The following is a 21,555-nucleotide window of genomic DNA, read 5'->3' on the forward strand; positions in this document are numbered from 1 at the left end:
AGCTGATATGCTAGATGGCAGCGGATGTAACTGACTGCATGATACCCTTGCCCAGCATAGATCAATCTAACATTAGAGCAGTCGAAGTGAACTGGTTTCCTAGATCTTAAATGGTAAATCGATCTTAAATCTGCGTAGTATGGCTGCAAAGGAGTTGGACACAGGAATAACTGCATTTGCCCTCTGGGTCATGAAAGGATTTTTATGATATAATTTATAATATAGATCGTAAATCGTTAAGATCGTAGATCTCTGTGATGTGCATCGAAAAATCTGCCGGGACACTGTTAAATTGAAAGTATATTATTATATTGTATAGTCTACTACAATGTTATATCGTATCGTTCTCGTATTACTCACATATATCTAAGTCTTTAAGTTAAGGACTTCTCTTTTGAACTGGAGATAATCGAGTAGATAAATATTTTTATTTAATTTAATATCGATTCTGATAAAATTATTTGCACTTTAAAGTAAAAAGAAATCTATAGTAAATAGAGACTGTCCTATCCATTGTATTGATTTTATAATTTATCCATTTAATCACTTAACCATTTAACTATCTAACTAGGATTGTACTAAGAGAATTAGTGAATTAATTTTGTTGTCTAATTTCATGGAGATTTTCAATCAATTCATTTGAGATCCCAACACAAATCATGATGATGCATTTATCATAGATTTTGAAGCATAATGAAGTCGCAGGAAGAACGAACGGAAGCTACCCAATGGAGCAGTCCACAAGTCAAATACGTAATTCACTTTTGTGGAACGCACATTTGCATGGAAGTCGAGCTGCATGCTAGCCTCGAATTAGAAGAAGCTTTGGCACACCCTCTGGCATTTTTATGACATTTTGATGGTCATGCGAGAGGAGCGTCCGTCCGTCCATCCGTCCGGCCGTTGCTTTTTGAGGCAGGGAGCACTCCATTTGGAAGCCCATCTAAATTGGCGCAGTCAAACGACTTTCGGCCGCAATCAATCAACAAACTGTCAGCCCCAGCCAGTCCTAGCAACAGCTCCAGCCTCGGTGGTTGGTGGTTGCATGTCGATGATGTTATCGCAGTTTGTAGTGTGGTTGGGCGGTGCTGATGTGGTGCATGTGCATGTGTCACTCGCTAGGCAATTAAGCTCGAAAATGCCAATTAACCTTTGAATGCCATGCGTGGCCACGTAGCCCTTGGTGCATTGTGTACAGAGCTCACTGTACTCACTGCACGGCTTGCTTTACATACACTGTGTGTGTGTGTGTGTGTGTGTGTGTGTGCAGGGGCCGAAAGATAAAATAATTACCCAGACGCATAACTCGAAAGTAAAATATAAAATTTAATTTATGCGCGCACAGAGCGAAAAAGACGGCCAATTTGCCGAGACTAAGTGAGAGAGAGAGAGAGAGGCAGTGAAGAAGGAAGAGAGAGAGAGAGGGAGAGATAGAGACTGACTGGAGCACGGTCAGTGTAATTTATCTCACGCGGCTTTTTGTATAGCCGACAAACAGAAATTGAGCATCTCCACTTTGCTCCACAGCCCTCTCCCACTCTCCCCCTCTCCCCCTCTCCCCCTCTCCTGCTCGAACACTTTTAGTCGGCCCTAAATATGAAATAATTTATGACGCGACATTTTCATCAGCAATTCGTTAAAATTCATGCATATATGCATTTTAAAGCAGCTCGACTTTTCGTGCCTCGCCCCCCAACCCCCTTCGACCAGCCCCTGTGTCCGCTCCTTGGCGCTATTTTATAAATTTATTAAGCTGCATGTCGCTGTTGTTGGGGGTAGGGGCAGCGACAGGGGTAAAGGTAGAGGCGAAGCTGGGGGGGACCGGTGGTTGCTTCACTGTCTGGGTCTGGCCCTGGGCGTGTGTTGTCGGGCCCAATGAGTGGCAGACAAAGCCAGGCGACGACAACACGAATTGCATGCAAAATTCTTATTTTAATCGATGCAAATATGCAACAACAGCAACAACAACAACAACAAACGACGATGACGACGTTGCTGCTACGCAGTCATTGTCGGTGGTGCATGCAACAACGGCAGCCACTCCAGTTTGTATATGATGAACTGGCAGCAAGGGCAACCCCTGAGTCTCTGAGTGTGTGTGTGTGTGTGTGTGTGTGTGTGTGTGTGTGTGGAGGGACAGCAGCAGAGAAGCCGAACATCGCGATAATAAATCAATTTTTACAATAAACAGTTGCCAGCAGCACGTTAGTCCATGCCGCACAGTGGTTCGCCCACAATAAATATGTAAACAAATTTAAGCAATAAGTAGGAAGAAAAATAAAATTAAAACTAAAAGAAGATAAACTTACATGAATATTTTTAAAACAAATCAAAAATAATTCTAAAAAACATTTTTCTTAATATTAATAATTAAAAATATATAAAGTCAAAGTCATTAACAATTGGGCAAGTTTTTTTTATTTTTATTTTTTATTCCATACGTAAATGATATACATATTTCTGATTACTAATATATATGTATATTCACAACATTATGTTGTCACATAAGTCCTCTTTGTATTCCTGACTCCTAAACAGTTTCGTTTTGCACCATTTACTTAATATATTAAAAATACGTTTAGGATTTCAGATTGATAACAAAATAAACTGCAAATATGTTTTTACAAATATATGATATGCTTTACATTTCTGTGTACATATTCTTTATAAATTAAAAAGTTTTTAAAAATATTTTATTCCTTAAAATTATATAAATATATGTATAGATATAAGTATATAAAATCCAAAAATGAAAATGTCTATACCAGTGTGCAGTGTGGTGCATTAAACAGATCTGGGGGTCAGAGCGGAATATCTCATACCTTTTCTCGCCTGGGCAGAGCGACATAATAAATTAACTGCCCAGCAATTATTCTCACATTTTCGCAAAGTGAATAAAAATGATGTGGAAAGCATGAAAGAAACGAAGCGAAAAGCACGAAAAATGTCGTTGCTCAGTTCGGGTCTCGAAAGTGAGAGCTTACGTAAGGGATTAGCCAGCTTACCACGGGCGGCTGACCCCTGTCACCCAAGTCCTTGGCTGGTCAGAGTGAAAGGGCGAGACAGAGACAGTGAGAAAGGGAGGGGAAAGGAGTGGGAGTCTAAAACGAAACCATTCCCAAGACCGAAACCAATTGCAATGCAATCCGGCCATTTGTTTCTGCTGCAGTTAATCAAAATATCAAATTAACTGTCGTGTCTGTGGCAAATAAATCAAAACAAAGCCAGCTCAACTCTAGGCAGCCCTCACTCTCAGTCAGCCACATGCTGCGACGCGTCGCCTTCCAAATTGAAGCTCGCTTATGAAAATTTCATATGCGCCTCGCTCTGGAGTCGACCGACGCTGAAGGCTGAGTTGAATTCATAATAGGCGCAGAGGCTTACGCGATTTCATGAATGAGCTTCGTTCGGCAGAGCATGGGAGTGAGAATGAGAATGGGAGAAGGAGAGCAGTAGAGAAAGCAGTAGGCAGGAGTATGCATGTGTGCAGAGGCGTAGCAGAGCTGCCGATAATAGGGAAGCTGAATCCTAGTGAATAGCCGACGGCATGTGCGCTACGCCACTGCATGTGGTGTGTGCTGTGCTCTGCTGTGTTGTGTTTTGCTTTATTGCGTGGTGTGGTGGGTATAGTCAACGCCTTCAGTGGTGATTATTCACTGTCAAAACTTAATGTCCCCAAATTGCAGTTGTCGGCAGCGGCGAGCCATGAAATTGAATGCTGCCCACTGGGCGGCTGGCGGCAATAGAGCAGAAAAACAATGAGAGAGAGGGAAAGAGAGAGAGAGAGTGTGGGGAGTGGAGACAGAGTGTGATTGGCAGCTGCAGCAGCTGTTGCATAGTTTTAGGCGCGACACGTAGACTGTTTTGCAAATAACACGACAGGCCAAATGCAGCTGGCAATTCAACATGAATTGAGGTCCAAATTCAACTCATTCGCCAGCAGCTGCATTGTTCAACTCAGAGAGAGTGAGGCAGAGAGAGAGAGAGAGAGGCAAGGGCAGAAGCTTGTTACCATAAAATTGGTGGAAACGAATTGCAGTCGTCGTCTCTGTCGCCGTCGCCGCTCTGGCGGCCGCATTGCCAACTCATCAGAAGGGGCGAAGAACTCGCGTCATTGTAAAATGTCTGTAATTTGGACAATTTGATGAATGGTTATTTGCCACGAGATGGCAAAGTGGTCATTATTCTTTATCACTCCACTCACTGCTCTCTTGTTTTTTGTTTCATTTTCGCTGCTGCTGCTTTTGTTGTTGTTGTTTTTGTTGTCGTTGCATCGTTTTACTTAGTTTACATTGCACATTTCGAAGCTCGCTTCCAGCACATTTGTATTTTTCTTCTCTCCTTCAGCTTTTTTTTTTGCTGTCCAGTTAACTATAATGAAGGGCATAATGACAATGTCATCAAGTTGAAAACAAAAAGCTCAAAGGAAGTTGCATAGTTGCTTTATCATTTCCTCTGCACACGACTTTGTGCTGTGGAAAAAGCGGAACCATAAATCTGTATATACATATATTGTATTGTATATGTATTCATATAACTAAGTTCCTTGCTTTCGAGTATACATGTATGACGACCACCTCTGACAACTATATTAATATTGTTCATTGTATAGATACTAAATAAGATTTGGATATGTTGATATTAAATCCAGGCGAAAGGCTTTCATCCATTTTCAGGTAGCAAAGCGAATCAAATATGATATAATATACAGTCGAGCTTCGATAATATATACCCCGCTAAAACAGCAATAAATCATTAAAAAAAATTCTATCGCCTTGAAAAAAATTCGTTGTCAAAAATTCTCGATAATTTGAATATCTGTGTAAATCGAAAAAAAAAACTGATCCCCCGTCTTTTCGAATTATCGCGATTCAACTTAATAATATAATATTTTATTTGTATATATAGATAAACACAATCTTAAGTTGAATGAATTAATTTTTATAAATTTGATTGAATAGCACTTGATTGAGTAATTTCTTTGAATTTGTATTAAGTGGATAAAATATAAACTCCAATTTTGAAGTTAGAGCATTCTGAAATTTTAAGAAATCCATTTATATTCTCTACACTTTGCGAAACAATAAATTGCTTTCTCTATCACTCCCTCTCTCTCTCTCTCACTCTATTTCCCTCTCACTGAACTCGCTTGTAGAGATAGCTCACCTGGCCGAGACTTAATATTGTCATTATGTGAAACAGGGCACCGTTATCGCTCAGTCGAATTGCAAACAGCGGCGTTAAGGAACCCAACTGCAATTGGTTTAACCGCACAGGCAGTTGGCCCGCAGCTGAAGCCATCTGTTAAGTGAGCCGCCACCCCTTGCCTGACCGGCCTCCTCCTGCTGCTGCAGCTGCTGCTGCCGTCTCCTCCTTAGCAATACGTTCCACTTGGCGGCAGGCCTAATTACACTGGCCAGAATAACAAATGCTGAATTGTGAATAGCGTGATTAGCCCAAGTTGGCCGAGTTGGTCAAGGCAATGGCCAGCTATAACGCCGGTGCCGTTGCTCAAGTGCGTATCGAATAGATTTATGGGCTCGTATTTCATAAGCGTAATTTCTGTAGTCCAGCCAGACCTCCATGGCCTGAAGCACTTGCCAAACTTGATTCTACCCTAATTCTATAACACTGTTTGTAAGCTTTCTCTCTCCCTCTCTTTCTAGATAGTGTTGGGCAAGGAAATCTTTGCCTTTTGAAATTTTTGAAATATTTCAAAATTAAAATTGATAAACTTTATTAACTAATTTTATAACTATAGAAAACTCGTAATAGATCATTTTTGAAGATTGACATTCTAAATTTTCCATAAAATCTAAAAGCTTTATTTGATATAAATTTTCCTTCTATAAACTACACAACAATCGGAGTGAAGCGGGCGTTTTAATTGAGGCACTTCCAGAGCTGAAATTCGTCGATGAAAGACAGAGTTGTTTTTTGGTTGCCAAACAGAAAATTGTTCGGCTGTTGACAAATGTTTTCACAGCCAATTTATCATTTATTGCACACGCAAACAGATTCCAACTGCAACTGCAACTGAAACTGCATTAATTAATCATACGACTTGTTGACAACTTGTCAACTCAGCGTCCATTGGCCAGCATTCATTTCCAGTTATCGCTATAGGCCCAGCTTCAGAGCTTTAGCAGACCATGTAGGTGCTACCAAAAGATCAGACAATATTAGACCTTTGATATTGACTGGGTTAAAATTTAAAAAATCCACTTAAAGTTCCAATATATTATCTTTAATTTAAATTCTCTCTCAAATTCTTTGATTTTTATTGTACTTCTGATATTATTTGGTTTCCGAATTGTGGAGCTTACTTCTAAAGAGTGACATTTTGGCATATATATAGACAGAGACAGAGACAGGGACAGAGAGAGAGAGAGAGAGAGAGAGAGAGAGAGAGAGAGAGAGAGAGAAGGCGAGTATATCATACGGTCATTAATCTCGTAAAATATTCTTTATTATTTTGGTACTGTGACAAAGACCGAAAGATTTTTCGCCCTCACCAGGGCTAGTCTCATTAATTAGTGGCCCTGTGGCAGCAGTTTATTGCGATAATCCATTATAATTTTGTAGCGGGACAGCATCATTAGCCAAAACAAATTGGCGACAAGAGCCGCATCGACTGGAAGTCAGCTGCACATCTCATAAGCCTTCGCATTCCTTTGACATTTTTCAGCACTCCTCACACATTGCCAGCTGAGCTGAGCCTGTATGTCGCACAAGGCGTCTCGGAGCTAGACTCATTTATAAGTAAATGCTGCCACTGGACAAAGGAAAGGCGGGCAATGCTACCGACATCCGTCCCGTCCGTCTGCCCCTCCGTGCGTCCATTCGTCAGCCTGCCGGGCTGTCAGTGGCTTCGGCGTGATGAGATTTTTTTTGATTGATGTCGAGTGCCACGTTTGCTTTGACTCTTAAATTTTTATAAATTATCATTTTCCATCGTTGCAGCGAGCAGACATATTTTTCATGTCAGGCCCCGGCAATTGATTGATGAAAATGCGAGGCGTGTTCCACAAAAGCGAAATAATAATATTAATAATGATATATCTATGCAAATTACGTACACAAATTATTAGTTTCATGTTGTACGAACGACCAACGGCATTCAGACTCTGATGAATTTCATATTAATTCGCCAATCATTTATCACTTACATCGCAAGCGTGGGCCATTGCTCGATGCCGGCTCTTTTTCGAAATACTCAAGAATCCAGCTTCAATTCATTCGCCCAAAATGGTTATGGAGCTAACACTTCGAATGAAATGAAAATAAATGTATTATTAATAATAAAATATATTTTAGAATAAAGTAATGTAATTAAATATGTTATACATTCTATTAGAAATAAATAAAAAAATTTTATTAATATATGTAATTATATCATTAATTATCAAATTTAAATATATATGAATATATTTTATATTATAGAATAAAATTATTTATTAGTAATTATATCTATATTATGAATTATCAATTATATAATTATACATAAATAAAATAAACTATAAAAAATAAAAATAGAAACGTACAAATAATCAAATCAATAATAATTCATAGATAAGATATATTTTTTTCTATTATCAAGTATATTGTTGAAATAAATGTAAATGTTATATATGTATATTTCAATATATAATATTACGTGAAAAATAAATTCTAGAAATATGTAAATATAAGTATATTTTCAATTAACATAAAATATATGCTAATTGTAAATATAACTTAAAGAACCTATATGAATATATTAGCTTAAAGGTTAGCTTATAAAACGATTGTATTGGACGAGGATAGGAATGGATATCTTGATCAGTCGAAATTCCCATCATTTGCTTGCTGGATATCTCATTCATGGAGTAAATCAGCTCGGCGGAAGCCAGCATTTTAGCCAGGTTAAGCATTTGCTCACTTAATCTGGGCCTTGTGCTGCAGTCAGCCTACAAATTGATTTAGCTATTGTGGCCAGTGGGCTGGGCATGGCGCAGACCGACGACATTCCTGGGAGTAAATCTGTGTGAATTTCAACAACTTCATTTTGCGGTTAGGAGCAATGCCAGCCGCCTCGAATTGAGTCGGGTCAAAGGCAAAAACAATGATGGAATCAGAGTTATGTCTGTGTACTTAAACTAGCCAGTTCGCCAACGCTCAACGTATTCACGCCCTGTGGCTTCGGGGCAATAAAACTATTTACAGTTCAATTTGCCATAATATTTGCAGTTAAGACCACAAACGACAAATATGCCGGCAGCAACGGCAACGGCAACGGCAACCGCAGACTTTGTGCTGAAAGCCAAGGCCCAGACTTGGAGCCAGGCAACAACATTTTAGAATGCGTTGGCGCATTCTAAGGGAATCAAAGTTTATAGACGCAAACATGCAGAGTGAGAGAGAGTGTGGGAGAGAGGGAGAGAGAAGCGGGCTGCGTATCTGAAAATCTACAGACAATAATCCAGTGTATAGCAAAAGGACCACTCGACACTTGCCATACAACAACAACAACTGTCAAGTTATGCAACCAATTTACATACAAAAACAACTCAATAAACGTGTGAAATGCTAACGATTTGTAAAAGTTGCGTCCACACACACACACAGAGAGAAGAGAAACAGAGAGAGAGAGAGTGAGCTCCTGTGTGAATCTGTTATTGGCTTGATTCGAGGCTTAGGTGGGGCAGCTGCCCAAGCAATTTAGCAAAGTATTTCCTCGTCGCCCCTAAAAAGTTGGCCGCTTTTTGCTACACACACGAGCCACGCCCAGCCAGCCCCCTCGTAAAGCATGGGCTTATTTCTGTAGCCGTGCCCAGCCATGAAACGGAAATTGTGCATGAAATGTGTCCCCGCGCTCCCCCCCTCCAGCGTGCATTTAACAACGACAACGGCAACGTCGAAAATCTAACTCGATTATTATAATATTCAACTATATAATCCAATGAAAAAGTTTCCTAATAAGCTGCTAGTTGAGTGCGCCATTTACAAGTTGACGTTGCCATTCACTTCCCGTCCTCTCGCGACCCGTTGTTGCTGTACCAAAGGACCCCAGTCTCTCACAATAGGTATTTCAAGTCAAATTCATGCCGGTGCGAGCTGAACTTTTGTAATTGAAACCAAAGAATATATATTGTGTTCTATAAATAATATATGTATATATATGTATGATTTAAATTTGTAATCCATATCGAACGATTATAATCTATATAAGCAAAACGCATATCTGTTTTAGCATATATTATATATAGTCTAGTATTCTACATGTATAATCGATATTAACTAACTGGATATCTCTTCTAGCATATATAATAAAAAATCTCGTAAATACTATATATGTAATTATACATTTATAATTTATATCAACTAAACGTATATATACTCTAGCATATATTATCTATTTTAAGATGATTGTTCTAGCTTACATTATATATATTTATAAAATATAAAATAAAATATAGTACTCTACAGTACTATAATCAATATCAACCAACAGTATATCTATATGCTATATATATATTATATATGCTATAATATATAATCTCGTAAATACTATATATGTAAGTATACATTTATAATTTATATCAACTAAACGTATATCTACTCTAGCATATATTATCTATTTTAAGATGTTTGTTCTAGCTTACATTATATATATTTATAAAATATAAAATAAAATATAGTACTCTACAGTACTATAATCAATATCAACCCACAGTATATCTGTTCTGGCATCGAATATATTTTTTTTTTTAAATATTATATATATATATATGAATGTAAATGATTCTTATAATCCATATTAAATTGCATTTATTTATTTTTTCAGCAAATATCTCGCATATAAACAATAAAAAAACATGAATATATATTTAAAATTTGAATATTGTAACTTTAAAGATATAGGAGATATACATAATTGTATAGCTGATTTTCAATAAGGTTTATAATCGATAACAAAGAAATGCGTGAAGATATCGGTTTCTGGAAACAAACTCGACTTTTCAAGTTTCTAGCTCCTATATCTACTGACATTAAAGAGTTCTAAAAAATGAGCAGATAAACTGACGACTTTATGGTTGCTGCCACGCCCACTGCAGTTACATAGACTCAAACAGAATCAACATACCCAGATTTCAGAGTATATCAGACTTTCACTAAGCAGCATGGCATGAAAAATGACTCAGTTGCAATAACAACAACAACAACAACAGCAATGAGAGTCACGCCAACGCCAGCCGCTGCTAACGGTATTTAATGACACATAAAGTCGTCAATCACTCAGCAAATCTCGACATGTCGCCATTGCCTGCCAGTCTCACAGCGAATCGCGCTGTTCCAGCACTCACTGCTCGCACACATCTAAAGCGAGTGCCGAACCCGCACACCCACCCATACGCCGTTCTCCCTCCCTGCCACTCACGCACTCTCTATCTCTCTCTCTCTCTCTCTCTCTCTCTGTTTGTCTCTCTGTTTGTGCCGAGACGCTGCCGGTAGCAACAATTTGACAGCTGGCCGACAGTTGAAATTAATTGATTTATATGAGCAAACGAAAGTGGACAGAGGTGTGGCGCTCTTCCGCCTACTCCCGTCACTCCCGCTAGTACCAGACTGTGGGACTGTGTTGCCCCCGATCGTAATCCAATATGTTGAATTGGGAAAGTGGCGTCGCACGCACTCAAATCGTTGTTTACCATCTTGAGAGTGTGGTGGGCCCGTTACACCTGAGGCTCCCACTCAAGGGGGTCTATCGTGCGTCTAAGTGCCGTTTTATGGACACTGTAATAGCTCTCTCGATATGTTTAATTATATGATGGATTGCGACTAGTCGTCGGCTAGGACTCAACAAGTGTCTAGCACCTTATCGAGAGGCTCTCTCAAGTGTTTGCCGTCGTCAAATCGAACAGCTGCCAAGCTTAATTGACCCGGCCATGGACATTATCGTCCCATTTGACTGATGATGTCTCAGCCCTGCCAGAGATCAACTCGATCGATCGACTGACAATTCTCAACTGTCAAAGCGGGCTCAATATTTTCCGCCGTTCCCTTTGAGCATGCGTCAAAACCAACAAGATGGATGGACTTGATGGTGATTCGGAATCGAATTCGAACGATCATCGTTCATCGATTGCTGGTCGCTGGCGTTGCCACACTTGACCAGGCCGATAAGCAAAATGGATCTAAATGACACCGCCAACTGACTTTGTTGTCTGTGCGGCAACGGCGACCCAATTAATTTATAAGACACAATGATTAATCCACTACGTGATTGTATGTGAATATACATACATACATACATACATATGTATATAAAAAATTTTTTTTTATTTTTTGTAGGGAACTTCTTTTTCTGATGAGGCCTAAGCAACAAATTCATTATTGTAATCAGTCACATCTCGGCTCAGCTTTGGCATCACTCCAACAACTCTTTCACAACCCGCTCTATCTTTCTCTCTCTCTCACACACACACAATCTCTCTGTCCTGTGAAAGGCTCTTGGCTTCGTCTTTGCCGCTGACGTCGGCTCGTTAATCCGACTCGTAAGCATTTTGTCACATTTCAAAATCATTTATCATAAGCTTTCACAACAGCTACCCTCACGCCCCGTTGAGCAGCCAGCATGCCATGTTTCACTCCCATTCCGTTCCATTTCCCGGCCATTCCGCCACATCGCTGTCAATGCAATGACAGTTGGGGCACATTAATTTTTCAGCACAGAATTTACGAAAATTGGAACAACAAATTTCTCAATGTGAATGGCATCGAAAAGAAAATAATACACTCACTCGGCAATATCATCCACTTCGTCTCTCCCCCTCTCCCCTCTCTCTCTCTCTCTCTCTCTCTCTCTCGCGCTGTGTGGCTGTCGAGTAACAAGCAATTTTTCATATCATAAATTTTCGAGTCAGTTAATCCCACACGCGGCGTTCGTTTGTCAGCTATTCGCTTTGCTTTGCTTTGCTCTCTGCTCTCGTCTAGCGTCCCGTGTCTCTCGTCACTCCTCTCTCTCTCTCTCTCTCTCGTTTCGCCTCGCTTGTATCTTATTTATGCCTTCCGCTTCGCTTCTATCTTTATCTGCGTCTCTGTCTTCGCCAGCTGTGACATTTTGACATCTCTGTGATAATTCATACTTTTGCATGTCATACTTAATTATGCCGACAGACAGTGTGTGGGTCTTTTATCATATTTAATTTCGCTCTCTCCCTCTCTAACCTCTGTCTCTTGCTCTAACTCTCTTCTGTTCTCTGTTGCCTCAAATTGTTGCACATCATTATGGGGCATACACACTACGCTGAGCGCTCGAGAGCAGCGCGCTAATTACCCAGGCCATTTCCCCATCCACCTCAACTCGCTCGAACTTCATTTATCACATGACAGCGAGTGCGGCCCCCGATCCAAGATGATTAATATTTTGCCAAACTTAAATGACATTTCTACATAAAATATGTTTTGAAAGCCCACCAGAAAGGGTTTTTCGTACGCCGAACGCATCAATCATCGTCCGTGCTAGCCTCAGAGATCCAAACTAAAAAGAAAAACAGAAGAAGAAGACAATATTCGCAGCCAGAAGAAAAAGTACTTAGAAAAGTTGGAATTAGTGACATGTCAACAGGGCAGCAGACAAACAACCAACCAGAAATATGCAATCACGTTTGCCAGCTCTGCCCTGCTTTAAGCGGAGTCCATAGCATTGCCGACAGTGTTGGAATCATATATTAGCAATTGATAATGTCGCTCTTTAAATGCATTCAATCAGTCGTTGAGTCAAACAATAATCAGCCAATTACATAAAGAGAGTGACTGTCAGTCAGTCAATCAGTAAATCTGGCAGTCCATCAGTCATCAAGTCAGTCAATAATCTCGGTAGTCAAGCCTTTAGACAGTCAATCTGTCAGTCATTTATCGCTCGGGTCAGTCAATCATTTGAGCAGTTCATTACTCAGTCCCTCAGTTAATCAGTCAATCGTCAAATACTTAGGCAGTAAGTGAGTCAATCACATAACCAGCACTGACTGAGTTTCAGTGAGTTTTCGATTGATTTAATCAATCAGTCACAGTTTAGCACTGAGTCACACTCACTCGTCAGGCAATGTCAGTAAACAACCAAGACAGTCAATCACTAACCTCTATCAATCGGGCATTGAGTCTGTCAGTCAATCATTTAGTCAGTCATTTATCTACATAGCTTCTGACTGAAACACTCAGTTAGTCACTCAATCAGGCAATGCGTCAGTCAGTCAGTCAATCACTTTAAGACTTATCAATCAATTACACATTGATGCAACCTCTGTCAGTCAGCAAATCAATCAGTTAGTTCGTCAATCTAAGACAAATTGAATATTTATGAAAAAGAAATAAATAAATGTCTTATAGTAAATTATTTTATATCATTACCTCTCTTCATAAAGGGTATTCCAATGCCTGCTTGAGCTTTAATTCTCGTTGTGTTTCTTTCGTCTCCACAGCGTTGACTGATGTGTGGCCATCAATCTAAACTCTTCATTATGAAGGCGCGCTGTCAGCCGTAATGACCACAGCAGAGCAAAAAGCGCCGTATAAAATACAAAAAAATATATATCATATTGTAGTGCTGCTCTCGGAAGGGGGGTGCAGCAGGTGAGGGGTTTGCGAGCGGTTGGGGGCACTTATTGCGGGTCACACAATCAGCGGCGAATCGTCAATCATAATTTATAAATTGTTGTGCCAGACGAACGAACGTAAATGTTGAGGCTTATATGCATAGAATGCGCATTATGCATAGATACGGCCAGTTTTATTTGAGTCATTTGGCTTGTGTATCCAACTAATTACTCAACGTCTCATTAAACAAATAAATGTGTCAAGAAAACATTTGTTTGCTATACATCACATGGGTGGGTTGCTTTGGCACCCGAGGGGGCACGGATGGAAGGCCACAAAATCACATCATGTGAAAATGACAAATCAAATGCGATTAACACATCATTTCGTTTGGGGAAACAAACCCAGACAGCTGAGGGCAGGCAACGGAAGAGAGGAGCACACACAAATCTCTCAAAAGGTCTCTCTGAACAAAGACTTTCGAAAGATTGCCGTGCATTAATCACAAAGATCACCTGACAGCAAAGCTGTGAGCTCGAAAAATGTACATAAAATTATAAATAAAAATACTTTTCACTAAGAACTAAGAAGAAATTTGTGAAATTTGAAATGACAGCCAGTGGGTGAGCAGATGCATTAGTCGGGATTTTCCAAGAACAGAAGAACTCAAGTGTTTAATGAGTGTGAACTTGAGCAGTGAATCGCATAGCAGACTGAGATCGTGTCTCATCTACAAATCTTATTTTACTTCAGTTACCTATAATTGATGACGTACATACGTACATACGTATATTTAGCTTTTAAATAGAATATACTTGGTTCCTCACATTGATATTCTCATTGGAGATCCGGGTGGCGCTGTTGGAACATTAACTGGTAGTGTAGAACTAGAAAAATAGAGAATATCTAAAGATCATATAGCTTCGGTACTTTCGGGTTAATTAGAAAACGAAATATGTATTCGTGTATATTAACTTTGAACTAAATTCTCTTACAAATAGGAAACTAAATACATTCTCTTATTATAGAAATACAAATTGTAATAAATATTAAATAAATACAAAATATCTATGTATTTTCCATGGGTTCACTGTGCAATAAAAATACTGTGAATGTTAAAAAAGATTTTCTCGTTTTTATTATTATTAAAATAAAATTTATTTATAAACAAATGTAAATGAGCTTAATCTAAAATATATACGAATTATAATAAAACACTGCATCCTATTTTCAATGGCTTCAGGATATAATTAAAATATAATGAAAGTTATAATAAATTTGTTTAAATTTTATAATTATTATATAAATATTTATTTTTAAAAATTATTGCTTTAAAAATAAGTTTAAATCTTAAGATATGATCCTCTTTTTTTAGTTTTTAATTATTTTTATCTATTTTAATTTGGCTTTCAATTTGATAGGAAACTTTAAAGCAAAGCCTTTCAAAGACCAAAAATTCGCAATGACATAATAAAAGAGCTTTTGTGAATTTTTCAAATTTTTATTTAAAAATTATTATTACAAACTCTATGCAATTTAAATACGTTATATTTTTCACGTTCAGCTTTGAAACCTTTTTTAGGCTATATAATAAATAAATATTAATTAAATAAATATTAATTAAAGCTTTTCATGCTATCAATTGAAAGTTAAAGTTAATATTAGTTCTAAATCAAAGTCGTTGATATATAATTTTTAAAAGTGTATATAAATTCATAACATCTATTGAGGAGTTTCTTTTTCCTTTTTTTTCCCATAAGTATGCATATTTCAATCTAAATAGTCTGTTTATACATATAGTGGAGATAAGCAGATTTTTAACATTGATATATCATAAATATGTATATAAGATGAGAAAAAACGTAAAAGCAAGTCCTCTGTAGGTATGCAATTGATATTAATAAGCTACGTACATCTCAAGTCTTTCAGCTGCTGTCGCTCTTTCAATTATTTCCTTTTGCTAAACTAGTCCGAGCTCTGATTGCAGTTCTTGACACGCTTGCGCTATCCATTTATGCGCTGCTCGTCTGATCCAATTGCGTCGAAAGCAGCGCCGTTCTTGGCTGTCACCTTTCTTATCTTCGAGTCTGCTAGCGAACATGTGACAGCAACAGCAACAGCAACAACAGCAACAACAACAATTGCTCTAAAAACAACATCAACGACACTCACAATGCGCTCGTCGTGCAATTTATTGGGCCCATCAATCAAGTGGCCATACCATGGATGCATTTTGTGTGGTGTTGTGATTCTCCGCAAATAATTGTTGCCATCGTTGCACATTGCACATGCCTGTCTCTTAGTCTGTCCATCTCTCTGTCTGTCTGTCTGCCTGTCAATGGGTGTGGTCACAGTTGCCTGCACATAGTTTATGGCCCTGGTTGTCTGGCTGCTCAGCAATCGTCACTCAGCGTCTCTGTCTGCCACAAAAAAGGCCAATCATCGATCATGGTCATCATCATCATCATCATCAGCAGCAGCAGCAGCAGCAGCAACAGCAACAACAGCATCGTCATTGTCATCATGAGCATTGCTGTCATCATTATTGATGAGCTACAGTGAAAAACAGTCGTCAGTCAGCTGCCCCACTCGACCAAGATAATATCTTTTGCAACAAATTTTTGACAGCTTCGATGCGTTGCCTCGTCCATTCCTGTGCTGCAACGCAATGTTGCCCTGCAACTGGCGACCGACTCCGAGTTGGACTCGGACTGAGCACCGTCTGTCTCTCTGTCCGTTCGGCTGGCTGCCTGTTGGGCCCTGTCACATTTATCACAAATTCAATGAATAATAATTTTTGCACGCTGTGTGATGTGACGTGCTAATGTTATCTGATTGGAATCGCTGATGAGGCCGGCCCCATGGCATGGACGAGGACCTCGCTGTCAGTGGAAGCTCTTAAGTATTAAATACGTGGCCATTGGCTTGGCCTGGCTTTTGATCTGCCATTTTGTATTATATAAATTGAGTTTGCGATAAGCGAACGAGCTCATCAATTTCCAGACGCTCGATCATTTCCGGCTTTAAGCGCGATCAACGATCTCAACCCAGAGCGAATTTATGGCCCAGCTCTGTCACACAATACACTCGACTGCCGAGATATCTAACCTCTCACTATTTGTATTTGCTCTGGCGCCTACTGGAATTACACCTAGACAGGTTTATGATGGGCTGCTCATCGATCAGCCCTCTCGGCTAAGCTCGGCAAATATTGGTGAAGTCTTTATGGAGCTATACGAAAGGTAAAGTAAATAAGTCAGCTGGTAGAGTTGTTTATATGGGTAGATCTGATAGCTTATCGAGTCGTAGTTTACTTTGTCTTTTGCATATATGTACATACATTTCATACAGTTTATTTCTGTTTTCTTTTTCGTTTACTTACAATTGAATTCTGAAATACCTGCGCAGCGAGGTCGCTGATATTTTTCAATCAATTCAAGTGATCAATCAAATGAATTCTCCTACACAGTCGCTGTTTGTGTCTGCCTCTGTGTCGGTCTCTGTTGCCATTTGTTTTTTATATCGCTGAATCTTAAGTGATCTTCATGATGCCCGGCCCACTCTTAACGAGCTGAAACTGAATTCGACATGCCTGCCCCCAGACTAATCAATTACAAAGAGATGCCAACTTGTCAGGGAGCCAACAAACAGTCAAGGCGGCAAGAAGTTAGCGCCAAATTACTTTTAGCTAAGTAAATCAACTGTCTGTCGGCTGTGGAATTCGTCAGCGATTTCAAAAATGTTGTGTGTACAAAAGACTTGTTGACAGTTCTTAATTGCTGAGGATTTCTCTCTGTCTGCCTCTGTAAAATTTACAATCTTTGTAAGGGGTCTTCATCAGTCTGTATCGGTCGACTGCCAACTGTCAAGGTGATTCACATACAGTGGTCAATATTTTGACTCAGCTCAAAGCCGGAAACAAATTTGCAAAGCCTCGAGGCCAAAATGAGAAAAAAGTGTTACAAATCCCGACAATTCTCTTTTGTGCATGTCTGTGGTAGATGGAAAATGAAAATTGAATGCGACTTATGTGTGTGTTGTGTGTGTGTGCGTGTGTATGTCGTCGACAACGCGCTCAAAAATATGAAAAGCTTGCCCCAGGCAACCAACAACAACGACAACAACAACAACAACAACAAAGTAAGCTCCTACAGCAAAGTAATGCGATAGGGGCTCTTCCGTACGTGAGAGACTCGCATATGTCGCCGCCTGTCAAACTGTCAGCATACGCAAATAACGGTTAAGGATTTGTCAACTGCCAACGGCGACTGTAAACACGTAAGCTATGCGCCTGGTCGTCCAGGCACGACTACGGAAATACCCTGTACACAAATGCATATATGCATATGGTATATGCTAGAAGCTAACTCTAAATGTAGCCGCATCGCAATCGGGCTTTATAGATTGCATGACACGGAATTAAATCAGCTGATTAAATGGATAAATCTGTACATATGTCAATGAATCGGTGACTCAGGAATATATTATTATTGAACAGTATCCAAAGCAGGTAGAAGACTTTTTTTAATTCTTAGAATAAGGCAGACGGAGTATAGTTCTAAATCTTCTTAATAATTTATGTTCTCATACAAGATTGTATGAGTTCAGTTTCCATCAAACACCGAGATGCATTAAGGGCTTTCTGCACATTCTGAAGAATAAAATACCCCATCGGGTTGGTGATATTATTTTACGTTTTTAGTTAAGCCATATAAGATCCATGCTTAAGATTGAATTCATGTTGAGCTTTTGTATTTAATATTATATTATTGTTAATAATTTATTTTAAGGAAACATATATAGCCATATATTCCAATATTATTCCAATATATCTGCGACACAATGTATGATCCATAATTGTTTTTGAGAGATCTATGGATTTCTTTAGACTTGGCTCGCTGAAATATATATAATACCCTTGCAGGCGAATACATACTGCAAGTATCTCAATAAAAATCACATGAAGTTAATATATGCATGTCATCCACAAATAAAAAATACGCTGCTCGTAGTTTTTGAAGGTTTTCGGTCCGCTCTTTATCTGCTCCAAAGATCTCGGCAATAATTTAATTCAGTATAACGAAATTCAACTGAGCTTTAATTTACAGTAAAAAAAGACATTTATTTCTACATTAATAAACCAAACACATTTCCATTTATTTCCAGCTGCGAGCAACTAAAGATAGCCGAAGAAAGCTTCCTAGTTAAATAATTTATATATGCTCCTCTAAAAATATATATTTTAGCTTTCCATGTCAATAAATATATATCATAATGCCCTCGTATTTCTCTAGAGATTTATTATTAAATATTTTGATATTATGCTCGTAATTCTCTGGAGACTCTTGATGATGATGATATGATATGATGATATGCTCCAACAAACAATATCTCAAATTACAATCCGCCAAGGAGAAGTTTGCAACAGACTACATAATACCTGTTCAAGATGTAGTCATAGAGATAAGATTTATTGAAATTTTGATAGTTTAAAATTGACAATTTCGACATTTTGAGCAACGGAAATCCAGAGTGATAAATAAACTTTCAATATTGAAACTCTGTAATATGTAAGATATAGTTTTTTTTTCTGATTTGTCCTATATATAGCGCGAATCTAATATGCCCGTCTATTGCTGGCTTGAACGAGTGAATAGAATTGAACCGTTAAGAACTTGAAAATGAAATTTGCGCATTCTTTGTTCTAAGTGGAAATGTCTGTCGACATGCTGATTTGACTGATTGATGGACTGGCTGACTGAGTGATTGAGTGAACGAATGAGTATTTCAAGTGATTGCGTCGCTGTCAATATCGAATGAGCCACATGACTCACACCGAGGCACATAAGCAACAGCAACAGCAACAGCAACAACGACAGCAAAAGCAACAGGAACAGCCAACAGTTTATTCGTTATCAATCTTATCAGCAATGTAATGACATTTAACATGCCGCATAAAGACTCCCCAGACCCAGAACAACGACTCTTCTTACCCTCTATCACTCTGTGTGTGTGTCTCTCTCTCCCTCTTTCCCTCCTCCTGCTGCTCGTTGATGAAATTGATTTTCCAATTGCTGCCGTTTGACAAGTTTGCTGGCTACTGGCACGCAAAGGCATTTTGTTTAACGTATCTCAACGAAGCGGTTTCCATATGCTCTTGTTGTAGTTGTTGTTGTTGTTGTTACTGTTTGTTGTTGCTGTTGTAATTTATGCGCCGGCTCGTTTATTTGACATGTCAAAAGTTGTGTCGCTTGATTGATGACTGCTGTCAACACATATTTTCTAATTTTTTTTTTTCTTTTTCAACTTCTCTCTGTAGACACACACACACACACACACACACACACACAAACAATCATGCATGTTTGTAGCTAAAATATTTACTGTGTGTGCGGTTAGGCCGCAAAGGGTTTCGGCTGTTGTATTTGGTTTAGCCTCTTGCTAACTGTACTACTCTGGCTGGCATTCTGTGGGGTTTTCTGCTTTATCAATGCTCTCGCTTTTTTGCCGCAATGTGAACACATTGCATATTTTGTTTAGCTCCGACACGAGATTGATGAGCTCTGCCCGTCGGCTGTCACATGCTTCAATGGATCGAATGGGTGTCGGCTGCAGTAGCAGTAGCAGTAGCAGGAGTAGTAGCAGGAGTAGCAGCAGCAGCGGGGCATGAGCAGGGGCTAAGTTGGACGTTGCTTTCACATCTTGACAGCGGCGCAAACAAATTGTGGCGACAGGAAGTGTGCACAAATACATAGGGACTACAAAACGAAGAGTGCGGGCTTTTCAGCTACGAGGATTACATTTCTGGTGTCTGAATTGATTGATGGCTACGGCAATGTTGCCTGACATTCTAGCTAGGTGAGAGCCCAATATTGAATTCTTTCTGCACTGACACACACACTCACATACACACACACACGGCACTGCAAAGCCAAGCCCCAAATTGCAAACACAATCAGCCCCCCTCCCCAGCAACAACAACTGAGACAACAGCTGTCTGCCAGTCAGGCCAAATATGGGAGGCAAGTTGCTTCAACATACTCGTATATCTATATCCATTTAGAGTAACAGAACCTGCCTTGTTTTTACATGCACATCTCTAATTAATGGAATTAGACAACGTCTGATTAGGAGAAATTGAGTTGAGTCTGATATAGTCAGATTAGTGTGGGTGCTTAAAAGTGCAGGAGTTTTTATGGTAACTATGTATTTGGGATAGGTATACTGTACGAAGCTAAGAGATTGGAGTTCAACTTATACTCTAAATTATAACTATTTAATTAATGAGTGATGACTAATGTAAATAATAAAATAAATAAATATTTATAAATATATAAATATAAATATATATATTTTAAATATATAATATATACTTTAAATATATATTTTTAAATATATATTTTAGTAATTATTCGAAATAAAATATACTATATACCATATAAATGTAATGAATGATGAGTACCGTTTAAATAATTAAATAAATAAGTAACAAAACTCAGATTAAAAAGTAATTAATTAATAAGTAAAAATTTAAATACATAAAATAAATGAAATCAATCAAGTAATAAATAAAATTAAAATAAATAAATACTAGGAAAATTTGCAGCAAATACACTTTTGGCAATAAATAAACAAATAAATAATTGCATGAATGAATGATTAAACAAGAAACAAATTGAATAAATTAAAGAAAATGTAAATGTAAATGTAAAAATTTTATGTGTGAAATATATACACAAATAATTGGAATAAAGTTTTCCATTTTGAAAGGAAGTAAATAAATACATAAATGAATAAAAAAAAAAAAAAACAAATAAATAAAGACAAGTAAATAAATACATAAATGAATAAACAAATAAATAAATAAATAAGCAAATAAATAAATAAACAAATAAATAATTAAATAAAAAATATAAATAAATACTAAATAACTAAATAAAGAAATAAATAAATAGATTTATAAATAAATAAAAAACA

At 38.2% G+C, this 21,555-nt stretch overlaps 1 protein-coding gene across 1 annotated transcript in view; it reads left to right on the forward strand.

The window, feature by feature from the left end:
• Nucleotides 1–6,413, forward strand: part of numb (NUMB endocytic adaptor protein) — a 187,242-nt gene extending 180,829 nt beyond the window's left edge. The window contains exon 5 of the mRNA XM_089257357.1: nucleotides 6,395–6,413. The gene's annotated coding sequence lies outside the window, so the exon portion shown is untranslated. The remainder of the gene's footprint in view (nucleotides 1–6,394) is intronic.
• The last annotated feature ends 15,142 nt before the right edge of the window (nucleotides 6,414–21,555 follow it).

This window comes from Drosophila navojoa, chromosome 3, assembly GCF_054131105.1.
Source record: "Drosophila navojoa isolate 15081-1374.11 chromosome 3, UAZ_NAV_1.0, whole genome shotgun sequence".
Classification (NCBI taxonomy): Eukaryota; Metazoa; Arthropoda; class Insecta; order Diptera; family Drosophilidae; genus Drosophila; species Drosophila navojoa.